Source organism: Zalophus californianus, chromosome 5, assembly GCF_009762305.2.
Source record: "Zalophus californianus isolate mZalCal1 chromosome 5, mZalCal1.pri.v2, whole genome shotgun sequence".
Taxonomy (NCBI): Eukaryota; Metazoa; Chordata; class Mammalia; order Carnivora; family Otariidae; genus Zalophus; species Zalophus californianus.
The window spans coordinates 145,385,930-145,407,180 of record NC_045599.1 but is presented as its reverse complement, the minus strand read 5'-3'; the positions used below and the strand labels follow the sequence as shown (position 1 = coordinate 145,407,180).

Here is a 21,251-nt window from a genome sequence, read left to right as displayed (position 1 = left end):
ATATATATAAAATATATATATATATATATATATATATATATATCTGATTTGGGCTTAAATGGAGAATTTATAAGGTCACATTGGTTTTCTAATATGTTGTTTCAACGGTCTGATTCAGGTACAGCGTTTAGCTAAGTTATCAGATCAGAGAAAATATAAGTGGATGGGTCCAATCCAAAACGTTGTGATAGCACTTGGCATCATCTTTATTATTTTTATGATTACTACTGTTGCTACTGTTATCATAATCTCTTCCTGAAAAATAAACAGATTCGCTAAACGATTCTCTCAGGATAAAAGGAGAGCAACAAGAAGATGTTATAAAAGGAAATTAAAGAGTTAGGTTTATTCATACAATGTTAATCATCAGTTTTTTGCATTATACAGCCTTCTACTGTACTCCCCTTTTCACATCTGAGCTACTCCAAGAAGCTGGTTATTTAATTTTAACAAATATGCTCTGAGACATTTAAGTCCACCCTAAAACACAAGACTGATTGTACCATTATGCAAATGAATACTGTTTTATGAAATCAATCAGCTCAACCAGCTAGAACACGGAACTAACTAACAGGGCCGACTGTATGGATTCCACTCCGGTAGCAAGGAACCAATTTTTAACAGAGAAATAAAAAAGCAACCTTTGAAACCACAGATAAAAACTTGACCCCACATGTCACAAAAGGGTACAATTTATCCAACGGAAAGGGTGGAAGAGAAATGAGGTGGCTTTACAATAACCACTCTACTCCTGGTAAAACAACTCAAAAAGCATACATCCTGTTGATACCAGGTCAGTGCTGTCATCTAAGAAGAGGAGTCATGAGAAATGGGGCAGAGAAGGAACAGACAAAGGTTAAAAGTGTCCTCGTACATTCTAACCCGTTCTCTGTATCTTCCCTTTATCACACCTAGTAGAGGTCCTCAAGCAAACCTTGAAACGTGCTAGCACTCCCTTTACGGGCTCTGAAGACAGTATGCAATAGGACTCCTTTTGAATTGGCTCAGTTTTTATTGGGAAGAGAAAGCATTCGATGGAATGGGCATTAAGTATTTAATAAATTTACATAACATTTTGGACAGCCACACATATTCTCCAAAAGGACATATAGCACGGTAATATCTCTGCTACAAAATATCCATACGTGATTGCTGTTGGTAGGCAAATGACTGAATTTTTTTGGCTATGTGATCAAAGGGAACAACAGTTATGGATCGAAACGCAGGAAGCCTCTTTTGCTTTTTAGTTTCATTTCCTTCTTGTGCATGATTCTCAACCACCTCTGCAACATCGAGAGCACAGTCCCTCTGCTTGTAATAGCAGCCAACTAAAATTCTATTCTTTGTTCAAATAAAATAAAAATCTACAGAATACCTATAAATTAAGATTAGCAGTGTCATATAGACCCTCAATGGCTAAGATGAATTTAGGTGAGCCTGTGCTATTGGAAAGTGGTCAGTAAAGAATTCATTTCAGCCTACTTTCTTAACCAGATGGTAACTGCTCTCCTAGGCTTATATGGCACATATCAATAATGTCTTTTGAACAAGAGCTCTAGGGGAACAGTCTTAGGGACTCTGCACAGATGCGCACACATGGGGTCGTCTGTGGGAAGGCCTGATTTACACGTGGGCACGTATGCACACACAGAGCCCAAACTCAGAACAGATGCACTTTCTAAGGAATCACGAGTCCAGGAGGGATCTACGCTCTTCACTCTCAGTCAAAAGCAAGGCTGTGGTCAGCCTCCCCTTGAAACCTCTGGAATCCCAGACACCCCCTCTCCCCCGCCACTCTCTTCCCAGGCCTATTCCTCACCTTTCACCCAGCTGACCAAGCCCGTCATCTCCCACCCACCCTTCTTCCTCCCTACGACATCTAAGTAGGCACAAACACAAACCTAACTGTTCCCCTTCGCTGATTAAAACCCTTCACTGGTTCCTACTGTCCTTGGCATAAAGACCAGGATATTCCCGTGGCTTGCCGGGCGTTGCTGGATCTGCCATCTCCCACCTCGCCGGCCTTGTGCCCCACGGCCTCCCTGGGCTCCCTGACACACTGGCTGACAGCTGGGCAGTTCTGTCCCTCCCCTCTGCTCCTGCCACCTGGGATGGTCCTGGCCCGTGGGCCTCTCCCTCGAATGCCGAGCCGCCGGTTCCTTGTGATTCCTCCAGCAAAGCCCTCTGTGAGTCCCATCCACGCGGTCCTAGGAGGAGTGCCTCCGCTTGTGTTGTGGACTGTGACCAACCTCCACCTCCCTCTCCACACTGTGGTAAGTTCTGGGAGGCCAGGGCCACAACATTCTGGTCATGTTTTTTAAGTAGCACATACAATAGCCCTAGTACATAATGAACATTACATAAATGTGCTTTGAAAGAATGAAGGCATGAAGGAATGAGTGAAGAAAGCATCTTGGCAGGGAGAGTGTTTCCTCTGTTCTACCGAGGTCGTTTCTTTGGCCAGTTGGTCATCCTGGAATGTTCTCCTGATCTGAGCAATCTTTTCTAGGCATCAATCTTATATCTCTGGGTCTTAAACCCTCCAGCAGCTTCCCATAGCACCTAGGAAGACAGCCAACTCCTCCACTGGGCTTGGGAGGCCCACACAGAAGACTCTTCCCTGTTTCTGAGCTGTCCGCCCAACCTCCCCTGAACTGCTTCCTTCCTGTTGAAAATGGTACTCCTGTCCCCATCTCAAGATCCTGGTACCTTCGGGGAGGCTTCTCTCCCAGGGCTTTGCATGGTGTTCTCTTGTCTCTATCAGGTCTCAGCTGGTATGTCTTGGAGGGCAGCTCCTGGAAACTGCCAGCCAAACAAGTCTGGCCCCTCAAGGCATCTGACCTATTGCCCTATTTTATCCACAATACTTACAACTGTCTGAAATTCTCCTCCATTAATTTTACGACTATTATTTATTCCTCCACCCCCACCCCCATACTCTCTCTGTTATAAGCTCCATGGGGACAATGATTTTTCCCATAGTGTGAAGGAATTCCTGGAGCCACCGTGTCCTGACTATGTGAAAGTGGGCTCCCGGGTAGTACTCTGGGACCGAGTGAAAGGGGGCAAGAGAAGTCAGAAAACCAGGTAAGACTGAAGACAACAGTAAGTTACTGTTTAAAATGACTTGATGTCTCCCAGCCTAAACCAGCTTTCCAGGAATCGGGCTGGAGTGGATGGTACGTCCAGGCTGTTGGCTTCTGGTTTATTCTAACTGGCATTCCCCAGCCTCAGCCACAGCAGCGGGTACCATCAAAGAGGACACTAATGTTTTCAAATGCTCTCCTCAATTTCACAAGAGAGATGCTAAAGTAGCACCACCCCCCACCCCCCAGCTAAAGTTTGGGGAATGATTCATATCGAAGTCTCTTTTTCCAGAACGGTTTTGTTTCACTTAGATGAGACTGTTTGGATTTTTTGTTTTCCATGGAGAGAGACTCCAGAGAAAGAACTGGAGGCCCCGAGGAAATAAAATGTCCATCTCATTTGGGCCAGAATTTGGCCTATGATATGGTTTCTTCACATAGGGTCTGAATCCTTAAGGAGAAGGAATGGCTCACAAGACAAAGAAGTTCTGGAAAAGACAAATACCAATGAAGGAACAGCACGGGTGGAGACATGGGGTCATGGAGGAGTTGGTGGATTTGGGAAAGGTGCGTGCTCAGTCTGGCTGGGGTTTGGCTAAGAAACAGGCTGTGGGGGGGGTGCCTGGGGGGGGGATGATGGAGGCAGGGCTGGAAAGCAAGTCTGGGATGAGATCATGAAGGCCTTTTGTTCAAATACAAACATTCTGGTTCTGGTCTGTAGTCGGTCTTGTGAAAAAGAAATCTAAGAAAATTTAGATTTTGTTTTGGCTTACGGAACAGTGAGAAAAATCACCTTAAGTAATAATGTGAGAGCACTAAACGCCAGTTGCCATGGTTCCCTGTTCACACACTTTAACTCTTTAATCCTTAAGTAGCCTTATGTGATTTATTTTCATTTTACAGAGGAGGGAATTTGACTTACAGATGGTACGAACTTAAGTGGTAGAGCCAAAATAAGACTCTGGCTGTCTGCTTTCAAATAGATAAATTTAACCCGATAACTATGTTGCCTGCTGTAGTCGTGGCCTTGAAATAATGTCTAAACGGGGGATTTTTTTTTTTTAGGCAACGTCTCAAAAATAAGTATGTTTAAAAAACAGTGTCCACAGGGGACATGTGGCAACTCCTGGAAACATTTTTGGTTGTCACAACTGGAAGGTGCTCATGGCATCCAGCGGGGAGAAGCCAGGAATGCTGCTCGGCATCCTATGATGCACAGGACGGCCCTCTCCAACAAAGAATTATCCGTCCCCAAACTGCCACTAGAGCCAGGGTCGAGAAACTCTGGTCTGAACATGAACTGGATCTGATCACTTGTGTTGAGTAAGCATGTTATAAGTCTCTCATTCCTTGATTATTTTAGTAGAATGGACACAGGATGTGGTGTCAAAATTAATTGGGAAAGTGTTTAGAACTTGAACATCTGGCTTTCTCCCTTCTAGCCCATAAAGAAATACAGGATAGTCCCCCCAGTGTTTGCTGGTCTTGGTTTCCCTGGATCGAATATAGCAAATAATGCCACCTATTTCATGGGATATGTTCTTAAATGACACATGCAATAATAAATATGAAAGGGGTTGGTAAGGTATTAAGGGCTGGATATATGCTAGAGATGGTTGCCCTAAGACTGCTCTAAAGGAAATATGTCTGTATTTTGAAAATTGATATAATGCCATTTAATTTTTTTTTTTAAATCACATTTTACTGATGTGTTTATTGATACTGGACATGATACTTACTTGAAGGAACGTAAGTGTAAAGAGAGACACTGCTTTAGCTTATAGTAAAAATTGTTAATAAAAATGTGCCATTTTGAAATGATTTTTTCCCCTTTTTTTTTGCTCCCTATCCCCCTCCAACGGCAGAGTACCCTGGTGGGCAAAAGTTCTATGGATGTAGTCAGTTGGTTCCAATCCCGCTCTACCATGAACTCTCTCTGCAGCCTTGGGCTCCTCCCCTCTGTGTCTGGTTTGCTGCTGAATCTCCACTGGCTGGCATGTCCTTTCTTTGGAGTAAATGCTCATTGAGTCCGTCTCTCATAATGAGATAATAATTCCAACCTTAGAGTGTTGGTAGGATGATCAGAAATAATATATGTGAACCCCTTAGAGCAATGTCAGGCATGCAGTGTGGACCCTTGAGAAATGTCCAGCATTACATAAAACTAGACGAAGAAGAGAAGAACAAGAAATAAGAACCTTCTACCATTTTCTACCGGAGCGAAGGCATAACTCTCTCGTTCGTGACTGGGCTTCACTTTAGAAATGTTAATGGAACTGGAGAATATGCAAATGTAACCTTTCCTCCATTAAAACTTGTCACATAGACCAACAATATTGTGACAAAATCCTCACTCGTATATGGACTATCTGAGTTGTTAAAATTACAAGCGCTCTGCTCAGAGCTAAACAGCAACCAGTTTGAAATCCGTTACTACGTTAGGCTGGCACAGAAACTGGAGGGTTGAAGCGCTGTCACAACATTTTATCAAATTTACTTCTGCACTGAAAAGAGCCCCAGGACAACCAGAGTCTTTGGGAATTCAAGATTTGATTTTTAGCAAAGCTTCCTGTCACAGAAGCACTGCTCACCTTGATTCTTTGTGTTGCGGGGGGGACATCGCTCACTCTCACTGCGGTCCCAATAATTTCCATCTGGTCGTTACTTAAAGGTACGAAAATCTCCACCATTTATAAACTTTTGAACTCTAACCACAAGTTTTAAAGACCCTATTGGCTTTAACTTTTGCATCCGGAGCCATGAGGCGAGCTGTTTTGTTTTCTCGATTTGGTCTTGTTGATAAGCTTGGGGGAGCAGAGCCGGTGGTATCTGAGAACATTCGATAGGTGGAAATTTTTATGACAAAACGGACATATTTTACTTCTTGTTGATGAATGAGATCTTATCCAGTGAGAAACACATGGAAGCATTGCAGTCTTCATCCCCGTTCCTGGATACTTTGTAGCCCAAACCAAAAGCTGCCCTCTGTGGTTTATCATATTTAAACAACACCTCTTTGCTTTTATATGAACAGCAGCATTGGAATTAGGACTGTCTGAAAAACAAGCTCAATTGTTTCAGTTTTTAGGAACAAATGGTTCTCTCCAAGCTTCACATTCTGGGAATGTGTAATTCCCCAAACTGCATCATAAGCATTAATTCACTCAGCCATGATTTCTCGACTTTTCTCGGGACGCAGCGGCCACAGTTCAGCTTGTAGACGTGGTCAGCTCACAGGGACCAGATGCCCTCAGGGGCCACCCAGCCAGGTCCTCCCTCCTGGGGACGATCCTCTTTTGATATAAAATCTGCATGACTAATTACACCCTCTCTTCTCACAAATTATGGAGGCAACTCACACAAATCATCTATGATGATACCATAAAACAAATGAAAAATCAAGTACAAAAAAGAGGGAGAAGTCAGTTGTTACGTGTGTAAGGTCAGCATACTTGCTTGTTTCTGATTTGACTCTTGCCTTACAAGTCGCCCTGCCATCAGCAGAGAAATTAATAGGGGAGAGAAGGGGCCATTCCTGTTAGTTAAGTGAAAGCGCAAAATCCCACCACTTCCTGCACTGGGAAATCAGGAAGGAAGAATCTGGGACTCCCTATACTTGTCCCCATATCTGTGGCTGGTCTCAGGTTAGGGTACTGTGGCAGGCTGAATTAAGGCCCCAAAGGTATCCAGGTTCTAATCCCTGCAATCTGTGAATTTTACCTTTTTTGGCAATATGGACTTTGCATAGACTAAGAAGGCAACCTACCACTGAAATAAGATGCTACGTTGCTGTCTCTGAAGAGGGAGGAAGGGGTCCCAAGCCCAGAAATGTAAGCAGTGCAGTTCCAGGAGGAAAAGGCAAGGGCAAGGATTCTCCCCTAGAACCTCTGGGGGCAGCATGGCCCTACTGACAGGCTGATTACAGCCCAGGGAACCTGGTGTCAGACATCCGGCCTTCAGGACCCGAAGAGGATCAATGTGTGTTATTGTAAATCACTAACTTTATGTTAATTTGTGATAGCAGCCACAGGAAACAGATGCAGATATGGCCTGTATAAGCTGACAAGAGACTACTCCATTGGAGAAACTCCAGGGAGGTGGAGGGAGCTGCTCAGATTACCCCAAGAGGCACCGCCTCCAACTCCTGCCTCTGGAAGCCCTCCCTGTGATCGCTGATGATCAGGGCAACTCATCTACGGTTTACTCTGACTTACCAACCACCATCTCTTGGTTATCTCTTCGAATCTGCCACCTCTCTGACCCGTGGCTTATTTCTGGAAGGCTGAGCAGCCTTCACTTCTCACTGGATTCCTGCTTTGTCCAAGGACAGCTATAAACCACTCACTCCTCCAGCCAATGTTCTCTGACCGGCCACAGTGCAGCTAGCCATCGGAGATTCAGTACTAAACACAGAGAAAGTTCCTGTCCTTGGGGAACGACTTTCTAATGGTGACTGGCAATTTACTAAGTGCAAAATACATTATTTGTCAGATAGTGTTAAGCATGTGTTGGGTTGAATAGCGTCCCCTCAACAATTCATGCCCACTTGGGACTTCAGAATGTGACCTTATTTTGAAATATGGTCTTTACGGATATGGTTACATATCACGATGAGATCTTACTGGATGAGGGTGGGCCCTAAATCCAAAGACAGGGTCCTTATACAACACATAAGAGGACACAGAAAGACACAGGGAGAAGAAAGTGATGTGCTGACAGAGGCAAGGATGGCAGTCGGTGATGTGGCCACAAGCCAGGGTGTGCCAAGCGTTGCCTGCAGCCGTGGGAAGCAAGGAGGCACGAACATTTTCTCCTTCAGAGCCTCTGGAAGGAGCCAACTCTGTTGACACCTTGACCTCACTTGGTCAATTTCCTCAACTGTTAAGAGAATTAATTTCTGTTGTTTTCAGCCACCTTGTCTGTTGTATTTTGTTACAGCAACCACGGAGGGAAAAATAAAGCAGACATGGGCAATACTGATATATGTGTACTTGTGCCCGAGCTACAACCCACCGGCTATGGGGGGTTGTTCTTGTAAACACTGTGGCTATGGAACAGCTCCCTGAGAAGGGGACCCTAGAACATAGACCTGGAGGTTGTGCTAGGTGGAAGGAATGTTCCAGAACAGGACAACAGTGACAAGACCCTGAGGCAGGAATGTGCGTGGTGTGTCAGACAAGAAGCGGGAAGGCCAGTGCGTGAAGTGGAGGGGGTCCTGGGGCCATGCTGAGAGAGGCAGTAGGGGCCCGGATTACACAGGACTTATCAGTCATGGCAGACCTTTGGCTTCCCCTCTGAGAGACATGGGAATCGTTGGAACATTGTGATCTGATTCACATTTTTAGAGGATCACTTTGACAGTGGCTACGTGGATCTATACATCTGTCAATACTCAGAAAGTGCAGGCCTAAAACGGTGTGTTTCTTGTACATAAATTAGAACTTGATACTGTGGAGTTTAGGAGGTCCCTCTGGCTGCAGGGTTGAGAACAGACTCCAGGGGGCAGGATGGAGCAGGAAACGGTTCCGTGGCCCCTGCAGGGACCCCGGTGAGGGGGATGGTGCTGAGCAGTGGAGGGAGTCTGGATGCATGCTGGAGACAAAGCCAGCAGCAGGTCCTGATGGGTGGTGCACAGAGTGGCAGGGCAAGAGACGCCCCATGGATCGCCATGATCAGCCCTCCTCCCGCCAGTGCTCACGTTCACTGGGCACTCCTGTCGCCTCATCCATCACGCCCTGCCTGGGGACAACAGGGTGGAGTGGCCAGGCTAGGACCTACGTTGGGGTGCTGGCATGTATTATTCCAGAATAAGGAGGAGAAATTTCAACCTGCAAGTTTTCTACTGGCCGCTGTAATGGAGACACAGAAACAATAAAATCATGAGTAACTTGCTCATTTCCCAGCTATTATAGGTTCCTGTGTGCCTTAAATAAATCTTAGCCAAGCAACGGGCTTTTTCTCGGAGTTCAGTTGATTAGGACCAAGGGGGAAAAACAATGAAAAATGATTAGCAGAAATTTATGCTATTATTATCATTTTAAATCTCATGTATTTTAAGAACCAGTGAATTTCGGGCGCCTGGGTGGCTCAGTTGGTTAAGCAACTGCCTTCGGCTCAGGTCATGATCCTGGGGTCCTGGGATCGAGTCCCGCATCGGGCTCCCTGCTCAGCAGGGTGTCTGCTTCTCCCTCTGACCCTCTTCCCTCTCGTGCTATCTCTCATTCTCTCTCTCTCAAATAAATAAATAAATAAAATCTAAAAAAAAAAAAAAGAACCAGTGAATTTCTGCTTCTATTGAGGGCCTCCCTATTCTAAAAAGTCCGTTAGATTGCAAAGAATTTATCAATTACATTGTAATACCTATTCAGTATCAATAAAATTCAAAATACTATTTTTATCTATTAATACAACTAGACTTTTTCAATAAAATATGTTCCACAATGAAAAATCAACTTCTTACATATAAGCATTTAGTTGCCCTGGAAATTCTAACAGGCTGTGTTTGGTGGTAATAGCCCAAGGGAACGAAGGACAAATTAGTACCCATAAACTCTTCCTTGTAAGCCATAACGACTTTATGGAAAATGTTTATATTCTATGTCTATGTACCCATTTTAAATTAATAGTCTGTGATGCTTCTTAGAAAAATCACCTGGACCTGTGAACCTCCAGTGGGAACAGAGGGAGGGATCTGATGCCCACGATCCAGGTGAGGAGTGCATGACTTTAGGATTCTAGAGCAAGTGTTAACTTTGTCAATATCGGCAGAGATCAGGGTTTTGCCTCACAATTAGATTAGGAATTTGAGAAAAAGCCACAAAGGCCTTGATCACCCTCAAAAAGTTTTATTATATGTGTGTATTAAAGGAAACCTAAATATCAAATAAAATTAAAAATGGCCTAGAAATATACTGTGTATAAATTAGAGAATGGAGCGTGCTTTCTTATAAATGAGGTAATGATATCATCTGACAGCTCTCTGTGAAAAAAAAATCCTTAAGAAAGAGCTTTTAATGATTCTTTTTATGAAAACTTCTGACATTCTGATAAAAGCCATAAATGCACCGGTAAACACATTCTAAAAGCAAAAACACCATGCTAGGTTCCACGTTTCCAGAAGAGAGAAACTGCCCCACGGCACCTGCTGCGGAGTCTTTAGAATGTAAGCTGTGAGCATATACTTGAGGGCTGACTGCTAAGTTGGTATCTAGTGATATCCATCGTTGGTTTTTGTCCTGCAAACGTTGGTAGCATGTTTCACACACACAATTTCATCTTTGTCACCTTATTTTGGTCCTCCAAAGAATGACAGTTCAATTTAGTTCAGATAACACTGAACAGAGATACTTCCTTTAAAGAAATCTCAATAGAATCTAAAAAATTTGGTCCAGAAGAGGGACCAAGTGAGAAAGATGTTTGAAGATATTCTTTAAAATGAAGTAACAAATCGTCTGAAAATAGCACCTACGAATTGTCTACTTCCAGTAGTATTTGAGAAGGCTTTTTATGAATCCAGAAAAGTTCTAGGTCCTGGGGATATGAATATTGAGTCCTGACCTCAAACTGCTTATACTTTACCAGAGAAGACAGATTCTAAGTAAGCAATAATCGTACACCAAATAAAACATACTATTCAAAAAAAAATGCCAGAACTAGGGTGCTTGGGTGGCTCAGTTAGTTAAGCGTCCAATTCTTGATTTTGGCTCAAGTCATGACATCAGGTTGTGAGATCAAGCCCTGCATTGGGCTGGGTGTGGAGCTTGCCTGGGATTCTCCCTCTCCCTCTCCCTAGGGGAAAAAAAAAAAAAAGCCAGAGCTGCATTTAAAGCCCATCTAGTTGGCTTCTTTCCTTTTGGATAGTTCTGGATTCAAATCAGGCCAAAGGATGGCAGAAATAATTATTACTAACTTTATTAAATAATTATACTACCATGAAAAATCATAATAATGACTTACAACTTTTAGAAATTTTTTAAACTTTTTTTTTTTTTAAAGATTTTATTTATTGGGGCACCTGGCTGGCTCAGTTGTTAAGCGTCTGCCTTCAGCTCAGGTCATGATCCCAGGGTCCCGGGATCGAGCCCCGCATCGGGCTCCCTGCTCAGCGGGAAGCCTGCTTCTCCCTCTCCCACTCCCCCTGCCTGTGTTCCTGCTCTCACTGTCTCTCTCTCTCTCTGTCAAATAAATAAATAAAATCTTTAAAAAAAAGATTTTATTTTTTATTTGAGAGAGCGAGAATGAGAGAGAGAGAAAGAGAGCACATGAGAGGGGGGAGGGTCAGAGGGAGAGGCAGACTCCCTGCCGAGCAGGGAGCCCGATGCGGGACTGGATCCCGGGACTCCAGGATCATGACCTGAGCCGAAGGCAGTCGCTTAACCAACTGAGCCACCCAGGTGCCCCTAATTTTTAGAATTTTTATATATGCATTTTTATTTGCTTTTCTTTACATTTTAGAACTGGAGGGGGCTTTATTTTTATTTTATTTTTTTTTAAGATTTTATTTATTTATTTGACAGAGAGAGAGAGCACAAGCAGGGGGAGCGGCAGGCAGAGGGAGAAGCAGACTCCCCGCCGAGCAGGGAGCCCGTTGAGGGGCTTGATCTCAGGACCCCGGGATCATGACCTGAGCCAAAGGCAGACGCTTAATGACTGAGCCACCCAGGCACCGCTGGAGGGGACTTGAGCTGGCATTTCCCATGCTTATTGTGTAGACTCAGAAACTCGGGTCAGACTATTTGGTGAGTGACTTGACCAAGGTCACAAGTAGATTAGTGCATGGAACCTGGTGGTCAGTCATCAAGGTTTGAAGCTTATTCAAAGTTACATTTAGCCAAGATACCTCCTCCATCAGTCTGTTCTGCAATGCACACAGATTCTAGTTTCAAATCTTGATTTTTGCCTCTGGATTAAAGTGGGCAATAGTGTAGGGACAGAATTACCTAACAGAGAACGCACGTTATTTAAGAAGGAAGAAAACACTTATTCTAATGGTCTTCTAGATTAATTTTCTGATAAGCACAGTGTCATGTTGGTATAAGGGGATGGTATTCAAGAAAGGTAAGCTTTATTTTAATTTTTAATATTTATTTATTATTGATTGATTGGTTTTACATAATCTCTACACCCAATGTGGGGCTCAAACTCTCAGTCCCAAGATCAAGAGTCACATCCTCTACCGACTGAGCCAGCCAGGTGCCCCAGGAAGGGTAACCTTTAAAAAGCATGTCGTTAGCCAGGTCAGTGCAATCCAACCAAGACCATCAGGATCACCTCTGGGGTTGAACAAAATTGGTCTTATTGCTCTTAACAACAAGAAAGAACCCCCACCAGGGAACCACAGGGTATTTTAATAAGATGGTGTTAGAGCAGGCTAATGGAATCTGGGCTTGTGTTAGGCACTTTGGGGGCAGGGCCTGGTTCTGGATTGGCTGCTGCCGGGATGTGACTCAGTATCTTCAAAATTCTTAAAGATCTAGGAAGGAAGACTAAAGCAAGGCTCAAACTGTGATTGGTGAGGAAAGGGCAGTCCTCGCCATCAGCCCGGACGGGTGGCTGTTGCCATCAGTTTGTGATGTGGACAGCGTTCATGTTTCGTCTGTGCTCAGGTGTGACTGTGAAGGGGTCTTGATTTTGTCTTGACCTATCATCGTCAGAGCGGCCTTGTGGGATGCTGACGTCCTGTGAAGTCGTTTCTGCTCAAAAGAACGCCCAGGCCAAGAGTGGGTGCCCGGCCACAGCTCCTGGCTGCCAGGGGCTGCCCAGTCAGAAGACCCAGGGGGTGTCAGAAAGGGACCGAAGGTGTCAGAGATCAATGTCCCTTTCTGCCCCTGGAGAAGTGGCATTCTGGGGGTTAGAGTGGTGTTAAACTCAGTCAAGGCGATACCAGAACCACAAGCGAGAAGAGAAGAGAAGGAGCCATTTGTTTTGTCCCCATGAGGTTTCTCTTCTTTTCTTCTCTTTTCTTTCTTCCTTCCTTCCTCCCTCCCTCTTTCCTTCTTTCTTTCTCTTTCTTTCCTTCTTTCTTTCTTTCTTTCTTCTTTTTCTTTCTTTCTTTTTTTCTTCCTTCCTTCTTCCTTCCTTCTTTCTTTTTCTTTCTTTCTTCTTTCTCCCTTCCTTCCTTCCTTCCTTCCTTCCCTCCTTCCTTTCGTATAATTGGCTGGTTATTTTATTTTAAAGATTTTATTTATTTATTTGACAGAGACACAGCGAGAGAGGGAACACAAGCAGAGGGAGTGGGAGAGGGAGAGCAGGCTTCCCGCCGAGCAGGGAGCCCGATGTGGGGCTGGATCATGAGCTGAGCCGAAGGCAGACCCTTAATGACTAAGCCACCCAAGGGCTCCTTGGCTGGTTATTTTAAAATCTCAGAGACAGCAACTCTGACACTAGGATGTAAGTACTGATGAATGACTTCGTGGGTTACATCTCTTAGCATTTTTCTGTTGTTGTTGCCACTGAAATGCATCAGGAATGGGAGGAAAGCTTTTGGGTATAGTCTCTGTTTAGATGCCAGAGAAGGAGAAAACAAAGCAGACAGCTCTAAACAGTTAGTCACTAGTGCCTGTGTCAAAAAACAACCCAAACACACCCAGCTAGGTTTGTTTCAATTTGCCCTTAAAGGAAGTATAAGAAGAAGCTATGAATACTTGGGCACAGTCTTAATACGAGAAAAAGAGAAGTGCAGTGTGCAGGTGGCCATTCCTAAGTATTTCTCATCACTAGACATTAAATGCAAGGGGATTCCATGTGCAGGTGTTTTCTTTTACCATACTTCACATTACTTTGTGACTGGATTTTTCTTTTTCCTTTTTTTAAGATTTTATTTATTTGACAGAGAGAGAGAGAGTGTGCACACAAGCAGGGGAAGCAGCAGAGGGAGAGAAAAAAGCAGACTCCCCCCTGAGCAGGGAACCTGACTCAGGGCTCGACGTTAGGACCCTGGGATCATGACCTGAGCCAAAGGCAGACGCTTAACCGACGGAGCCACCCAGGCGTCCCATGTCTGGAATTTTCTAAATATAAAATGTAGAGGATATATATATACCTATATACCCCTCATTTTGAATAAGATAACCAACAACGGATATTTACTGGTAGTCCCTGCAGATAGATCATGGGTAAAAGGGTGTGGACAATCCAGCTGTATGCCATTATCCTAGAAGATTCCATATCTGTGCAACTGAATGCATTAGCAAGCTTCTTTTTAAAGTGCCACCATAAAAAAAAAAAAAGACAGTATTTATTTCCAGATAACAGTGTCCCATTACCTTTAATTTCTATCCATTGATAAAGTCTTAGCCTCGGCTTTTATTACCTCTGTGTCTACCTACTGCTCAGTAGAACAGCTGTAATTAATTTGAAAATTAATTGAAAAAATTTGCAACGAGTTTAAAGATATTTTCTGCTATTGCTGCCATAGACTTTAATAATTTAAAATGGGCAGGATGGCCAACAAGGCTGATGGAATACATGTGATTACTGGAAAAAACAGCAAGTGGCAGATAAATCTAGTTTTATTTATGCAAATAATAAAAGCACATATTTCTTTTATCTTTTTCACTGATTAAGAATTATGAGTTCTTCATTAAGCATTTCTTTATTCACTAGCACAACGTTTTAAGTTCTATCCACAGCTGTGAACTGAAGCCACAAGGAAACAAATCACTTGGATCTTAAAGAATGCCTATTTAATATCTAATTGTTGAGCACATTTATGTTTTCTTTGCGGGAAGGGACGGAATACAGAAACTGGGCAGAGCCTGACTTTCTATAACTGTAGAGGTTCCCAAACCTTACTGGCTCATGGGGTCCTCTATAAGTTGTTCGTGGTGCCTCCAGGCCAAAAGAAATGCCTAACAGTTCCATTTATTAAGTAGCCAAATCCGAACAACTTCGGAACTGTCCATGTCCTAACCAGCTAGTGCCTTTGGGGCAGCTCAGCTTCCCCAACCTCGGAATCAGACACTGGGGCCTTCAGTTCCTCTCAAAGCTGATTTTCACACGGTACCTGCTTTTTATGAGAGAAAGCTCTGAAAATCCAGGTCTGTACGGTTATGACATCATCAAAAGCAAGGAGACACAATTCAATTTTGAAACTGAACCAACTCAAGCTCATGCTTCTCTTGGTGAGAACTATCCGACAGATAGTTTATTTCTCTTGAAAACGGAAACTATCTGGAGGCGCCCCTCTGAGTTGGCCGTGTCGTCCTGGGCCACCTTGGAATGTGCTTTGGGAACAGCAGTTAATGAATGGTCCTTCCCAATGCTATGGCCGAAAGTTTTATCTTCTAAGATTTCAATTCGGAATTTCAGTGAAGCGACACAGTAGTTAAGTTCAGGTGAACATAAACACTTGTCATTTGGGAAAAGTGTTCTTCCTCCTTTGTAATAGTTTTTCCTTTTATATATGTTTTGCAATGTATTGTTTTAGGACTTTTAAGGACCCGAATTACAGCATTCTTTAATGGTTCCTGACCTACTTAAAAACTGCTTACAACAGAATTTGGGGAAGACACCAACATTAAACTTGCTTTCTCTCTCTCTCTCTCTCTTTTTTTACCTTAGCAAGAGTAAAGTACAATGGGATGTGGTGCTCATGACAAAAATACCGCTTTGGTGGCAAGGACAATTACTGAAAACGCTTATTATATTCGGCATGCCCTTCACTACTGTCTGAAATGACTGTTAAGGTTTTCCTTCTTGAACATGATTTCAAGGGACCTCCTTCATGCCCACTTCTAGCCTTCTCTCCCGGGTTTGTTGGGCTCTATGGACTTAGATTGCAGAGAAAGAGGTCACGTGAGAAACACGAGGGCCACAGAAAGCCAACGAGTTCAGTGACGTGAAGACCGTTCTCAGATGAACATAACAGGCACTCGAGATTTCCCTGCCCTGGAGGAATCGGAGATTGTACAGAGATAATACTTTATCCACTATCTCTAGAGACAATTATAGATTTAATAATCAGGGAGAATATCTCCTTACATGACTTTACAATAAGCACTGACATGACTTTTGTTTGTACAAGTAGAAGTCAACATGGCAAGAGCTCCCACTTATTGAGTGAGTCCTGCGTGCCCCCCACTAGTCTGGGCACCTTACCCACTTCATACCCACCCCATTCCCATCAGGGTGGTACCATTAGATCCCCCATTTTATAGATGCAGCAGCTGTGGCACAGAAAGCTTTAGCAACTTGCCCGAGATCCTAGAGACAATCAAGTGATAGAGCCAGAATTAAAATTTAGGCAGACTCACTTTGAAACCCACCCTCCTAACCAAGATGCTGCACTGTCTAACCAAACACTTTTCATTATTATTTTTATAAACAACTAGAAGTTAGAATGCACGTCTATCCCTCGGAAATTTCATTAGAAGAAGGTAAAATTCATTTAATTTAGGACCAACCCCATGTCGATTATGTATGTTTCAATGGCAATGGCTTTCTTTCTTCCAATCAAGACTCATATCATTTGAAAATTATCAATAAGACAGAGAGACATTTTATGCCACTGACTTTTGTAAAGAAATGACACTATGTTTAAGCAAACATCTCTCTTATGCTTTGTCCACTTACAGCTTCACGCACCCTCGTTGCAAGGATTCCAGGCCCCAGAGTCAGGTGGTGGAACAGAAAAGGCAAGGTCTTACCTGGAGAAAGATCAGTGCTTAAACACAATCCTTTTCTTATCTTTCATGACCTGGTCTCTAAATTTTACTTGGTCCCACATGGGGCCCATTCCTCTCAATGCCTTCCAAACTTGTTATGTTCTGCATTTCTCTGGCTTTTGCAAGTCACACGGGATTCATTCAATTAATGACTATGATGTCAGATACAATCAGCCGTCTGGAGGTTTATGTCTGTAAAGATTTATGCTGCTCGAAGTGCAATAAATCTTTCTGTCTTCCAGACAGAAAACATTTTCCTAATTTGTATTATTCTACCAACCTTAGTGTTTTCCTTAGGGATTTGCTATGCCAATCAAAATCTGCTGGTTGGAATTAAAAACAGATATTTTCTTTAAACAAGGTCTGATATAAAACACTTATCTTTCCATATCCTCAGTGTATTCATATTATGTTCATTTGTATTTATTGGTGTAATATACTACCTTGTTCCGAAACTACTTAGTATTTCCTATCAAGAGCCCCCTGATGACCAGCAAAATGCCTTCCATTGAATGGATTCGGGAAATAATGCCTGTATAAATCTACTAAGCTAAAATCTTGACTGGATTTTTAAAATTTACACACCTCACCCAACTTTAATATACAGAGTGATAAGCCTTAGTCATTGCTCAGTAAACATTGGTGGTCAGTTAAGTTTTCTTCCCCATGACTCTGTGAGGCAGGCCCCATGATTATCTCTATAGGTGAGGAGACTGAGGTTCAGAGAGCTTGAGAGACTTGCCCAGTTTGTTGGAAGGAAGCCTGAGGGTCACCTTGGGTTTCACTGAGTCCATACTCTGGGCTAGCTGCACGAAGCAGAGCCCATCCCATCCATGGCTGTGGTTCTCAGGGACGGTTAAGGAAGGCAGAATCTGTGTGGGCACAAAGGAGGAATTTAATCATACGTAGTGCACAGAACGCTGCGCTCTTTGCCATAACAGAATTGAGCACACTTGAACTTTCTGGTGCTTGTCAGGGAGTATTTGACTTCTGAGTAAGTATCAGAGGTGTAGACTGTGCTCCGAGGCAAGATCTCAAGGAAGGCTTTCTTCCACTAAGATCATGGGAAGTGCGTATATCTTCAAGCTCTGAGATCATTCAGATTCATTCTATGCAGGTGGAAACAAGAATAAGAAAGCAGAAGATTTGGTCTAATTTTTTTTTTTAACTTCAAGAAGTGTGTAAGATCTACAAAATATTTCCTGAGTTAGGAAAAGCAGGTATCATCCCCCTTTGCAGGTTTGAAAATAATTATGATTGGTTAAAATATTACGCACATTTTGGTAGTCCAGATAGAAACTGCAGAAGGCATTACTTTAGGTGAGAAGCACTGAGTATCTTCATTTCACAGACTCGTGTCAAGTCGCTTGGGTTGCTGTTGTCCTTTAAAATTTGTATTCTGTCCATTTCTTGCCCGGATTATTTGTTTTTTGGTTGTTGAGTTTGATAAATTCTTTATGCTGGATGACGCCAGAGCTAGAGGTTTACAGATACGTTTTAAACACCTTTCCTTCATCCTCTCTTATGTATGTGTCATCTGTGAGTTCTCCTAAATATGCCTTGACCTATTTCTGTTCTGAGTCTCTGCAATAGCTGAGACTTTAAGTTTACTGCCTATTGTGTGATTTAGTATTTCCTTGATGGTTAAATGGAAGAGGGGAAAGAGGCCTGAATTAGCAATGGGGGGAGGGGATGAAACGCAACCTTACTTTCCAGGGAATGTGCCCTCGTCCCAACTGTTTGAGCAAGGACTCCCAGGCTCTTTTCTGCTACCGGTGGGTCTCCTGCTACTGCAGAACATCGTTCCCAGAAAGGAGAGTTTGTATTTGCTGGTTTCACACACAACCCCACCAGAGCTATAGGCAGCCAAGCATGAGACAAAGCAGCATCTTTGGATCCTGGCATTTTTTTTGTGTTTGTTGCGCAGCTATGGTGGTATCAAGTATTTTTGGGAAAAAGACTCTTGGAACAAAAATCACCATATTATAACATAAAGAAATATCCAATCTTGTCTCATTTTCTCTGAAATGCAAAATCCATAAAGTTGTTGTGAACATAAAGGTGACCCAATCAGGAAGGATGGTGATGGAAGGAAGGACAGGCACTGTTATCTTGGGAGAACACAAATATTTGTAAGGGACCACTTCTTCAATAGCTGTTGGGAAACAAATTAACACTGCAAATAAAAGAGTGGTATTTAAGTCCCTCCCTCTCTCCTCACCGTGCCCCACACAGTCAGACACGGGAACTGTAAACTCAATTTCCAAGGCAGTCCCGCTGCTGGAACCATGCTCCACAGACACATTAGCTCTTGCTTTGAAAACTGTGATGTTTCCTAATGGGTTCTCTCACTCCAGGCTGGAGAAACCACCACCCCCAGCTTATCTTGCACACCACCACTGCTGCGATGCTTCTACAGCAAACTAGAACATCTCACTGACCTTCTAGAAACTCTCCCCTTGCACTCTGTCCCTCCCGGAACTGTGCTCCAGGATGGCCCCCCCACCCCCAAACTGGACCCTGCCTCTTCCCTCCTCTCTCTGCACTGTGTGTAGGTCCCTACATGGATCTGTCACTTCGTCCATTGCTAATGCTCATTTCCCGTCTGCTGGGAAATGTTCTCCTGCTTGAGAATTAGGACCTGTGTGAGCTCTTTCCTGATGACAAAGTAGTTGATAATATCCATAGGTGCTATTGGTACGTTAACACGGATACTGAAGATATCGTCTGTGGGGCATAGCATTCTGGAGAAAACGCTGTCTAGTTTTTGGCACGATGGAAATTTCCCAGGCTTCTTTTGCGGTAAGCAAGCAGAATGTGTTGCACTACGCCCACTGAAATTTTACACGTGTCTGTTTAATTGGCTGATGATGGTTTTCCCCACTAGGGAAGTAAACTCCTGGGGGCAGGACTCATGCCATGTTCAACTCATTTTAATGCTCCTGGTGGCTAGCACCACTGGCTTATTTACTGTCAGGTACTCAGTGACCAAATGAAACCACTCCAGGATAAAAACATCTCAAAGATAATAACAATGACAGAAAGCACATACTGTTTATGCAAATAGCATGTAAGTGCTAACTTAACAGTTATTTGCTCCCTTGCCTACCATCCCTCCCTGACCCCATTCCATCACTCATTTGTTCACTGAGTATTTACTGGGTGTCAGTGAAGCATTATTCCCAGAGGGGATAACGGCCCTAGAAGCTTCCATCTGGGAGGCTGAGGGTGGAGTTAAGAGGGAAAAGACACACAAGTAAGCCAGGGTCTCTCAACCTTGGGGTTAGGGACATTTTGGATAATTCTTGGCTGGAAAAAAGGGGTGTTTTCCGCAAATTGTTGTGATGTTTAGCAACACCTCTGGCCTCTAACAACGAGACACCAGTAGCATCCCCCTTCCAGTTGTGACGACCAAAAATGTCTCCAGATATGGCTCAATATCCCCAGGCGGTAGGGGCCAAAATCACCCCCCACCCCGTTGAGAACTACTGGTGGGGGGACTGTTTCTGATGGTGCCACAGAAAGATCACAGGAAAACAAATCTTCTTTGGTCGTATTACATGGGCCTCTGGCGACTCCTTTCCTGCTGATAATGCTGCCAAAAGGCAGAGTAGGTTTCCTTGATAGGATTCCAGTGAGTTCTGGTCTAGAATTGTGAGCATGAAGGAAAGAGTGGCGAGGGTGTAGAGTGGTTTCCTCTTGTTACCCGTGCGTCAGGCACCTAAGTGACTGAGAGCTGTCAGCCTGGCATGAGGCACAGAGGACAACATGCGACCTGGTGGTGGGCGGAGCGGAATGTTCCAGACGTTCCTTAGCCACCCTACTGCAGCTGCCGGCTGACAAGCGTTCTACAGCAAGTCATGCCTTCTTCATGCTCGATAAAACTGTTGGGAGAATGGATGACTATTTTATGCTGGCTCCTTGCACGTCGCTCTGCAGTCTGCGTGCATATTTGCAAGAAGAGGTATCTGGGAATCCCTGTACTAAATAACTCTTCTCATGTATTTTAACATCTTCGTCATTCTCCTATTACCCTGCCAGATGCTTTTCTACCACGGAATAGAGCTGGTGTAGCATTTTCAGTCCTTATATTCCTGGGGTGAATAATGCTCTTCCACTGATCTGGTGTCTCAATCAAACTTAGATTTCACTGGAAGTCAGATCCTTTCAGAGCTGCTTCCACAAGCACCGTGATGGCAGGAAGCCAGCCTCATACCTCAGGCTTAATAGATTTTTCTCTAATAAACCCCAGACATCAGAGCAGCGCAAAACCCTTCCCATCAGGGAACCCGGCATATGCTGCATGGTAACAAGGTCCACAGGCTAGGCAGGCGACAGACGTGCAGTGTGGAGGGGCTGGAGAGCTGGCAGAGTGAGAGCATTTGGAGGGGCTGACTTGCACCCTGCTCTCCTCTCCGTTCTCCCCAGAAACACAGTGGCTTCCATCTGGTCACCCCAACCCCCTCTAAAACATTAACTTGTCAACACTGCACAACAAGCG

At 43.8% G+C, this 21,251-nt stretch overlaps 1 protein-coding gene across 4 annotated transcripts in view; it reads right to left on the bottom strand.

Annotated features, from left to right (window-relative positions):
* Window positions 1-21,251, bottom strand: part of CTNND2 (catenin delta 2) — a 904,171-nt gene that overhangs the window by 241,654 nt on the left and 641,266 nt on the right. The gene's annotated exons all lie outside the window — the stretch shown is intronic.